A 1,829-nucleotide genomic window follows, 5' to 3' on the forward strand; every position below is an offset into this window, starting at 1 on the left:
TATGTCGATTAGATTGAATAGATGGGCTGAGGTGAAACAAAAAGTTTGTCATATTATGACGCATGAATAGTACCACCTTGGATGTAGAAAATAATATAGGTAAAAAAATTGAAAGCGTAAATTCAAGGGAAGAAATGTATTGTGGCGGTGAACCCATGGAGTCAATTCGTGCTTTATTATTAGGGAAAGAAATATGTGTTGTGTTGTTACTAACGAGCTTAACGAGCTACTCGTGAAACTCGTTAGCTCGCTTGTTAAGCTCGTTAAGCTTAACGAGCTGAAATCAATGATTGGCTCTGTTTATTAAGAAGCGAGATACGAGCTTAACACGCCGAACTATCAAGCGCTCATTAAGTTCGCGAGCTACGACCTACGAGGTTTTGGTCCAGCCCTACCCACTTGCATCCCTATCATTCATTATGCATCACCAACTGCTCGGATTGATTGACTATTCTCTTTTGGCACGTCCCAACATGTTTGACTCAAACACATCACCAACGGCTTGGATTGATCGACTTTTTTTTTGACTAGTGATTGTTCGACTAGTCTATAGAGATACTAAGCTCCCATGTTTTAAAGCTTGTGGTGTTTTGGGGGTTGTGGGGTCGCCACGGGCCCCGCATGTAAGGTTATGTGCTACGTATTTAGTTTTATTTCTTATTCTCTTTCTTTCACATTCTTATTCATGAGAAAATTTGTGAGTATTAAAAACATTTTTTGAAAAATTTAACATTTTGTACAGATTCATTATTATTTATTAAATTCATGGGTATTTTTAAGTTCAAGGTCATTTTTAATGTTTGTGAACATTTTAAATTTGAAACCTTATTTAATTTTTGAATAATTTTTGAAATTCAAGAACTTCTTTCTAAAATCAATGATTTTTAAATTTTCAACAATTTTAAATCCTTGAAAATATTTTAATTAAACTAACACTTTCAAATAAAAAAACAATTATTACGGAGCTGGCGGTAGGACAAGCGGAAAAAGAAGCTAAGCAACCAAGAGCTTCATGGGGCGACCCATATGCAAGTGTTATAGCACCAATTCCATGGTTTTCGCCTGGTATAGGAGCTCCCAAGAGGCCGAAACACCACCAATGACTGATATCGAGGTCGAAACTGGTAAGTACATCACAATCACACATCAAACAACTCCACTCTTCTCTCGGAACAAATATTGTCTCCAGAGGCAACCTGACACGAGATATACGAACGAAAAAAACACCACCAAAACATAATTAAAACACAAGCCAACAAAGATAAAATCCAAACAAAACAACCGGTCACAATAATCTATCAGATATAAAAGAGTTAATCATGGGTATGAAGAATGGCGTTGCGAAGTGCGCATTGGCCTCTAGTACTTAACTATACCTGCTAGCTGGATCACAAGTCCAACTGCAACATACTAGTACATGTATTTGACATAATTTCAACATATCCCCCGATTAGCTATCGATGTGAATAGTGTAATGTACGCAACAAATGATGTACATACAACTGGTGATAATACCCCTCCTGTTTGCAAGGCGTCCACCCACCAGATTATTTAAATTACCAAGGATTTGTAATTAATATATAGAAAGAATGAGGTACCATACACTAGTAGAAAATAGGGCATTAGTCCCGGTTTCAGAGGGCCTTTAGTCCCGGTTCTGGAACCGGGACTAAAGGATCGGGACTAAAGCCCAAAACTTTTAGTTTAGTCCCGGTTCGCTTACGAACCGGGACAGAAGAGCCTCCACGTGGCCGTTGCGGGGCGCTCAGGTAGGAGGACCTTTAGTCCCGGTTGGTAACACCAATCGGGACCAAAAGGCTACCACGCGT

This window comes from Triticum dicoccoides, chromosome 6B (assembly GCF_002162155.2).
Source record: "Triticum dicoccoides isolate Atlit2015 ecotype Zavitan chromosome 6B, WEW_v2.0, whole genome shotgun sequence".
In the NCBI taxonomy this organism is placed as follows: Eukaryota; Viridiplantae; Streptophyta; class Magnoliopsida; order Poales; family Poaceae; genus Triticum; species Triticum dicoccoides.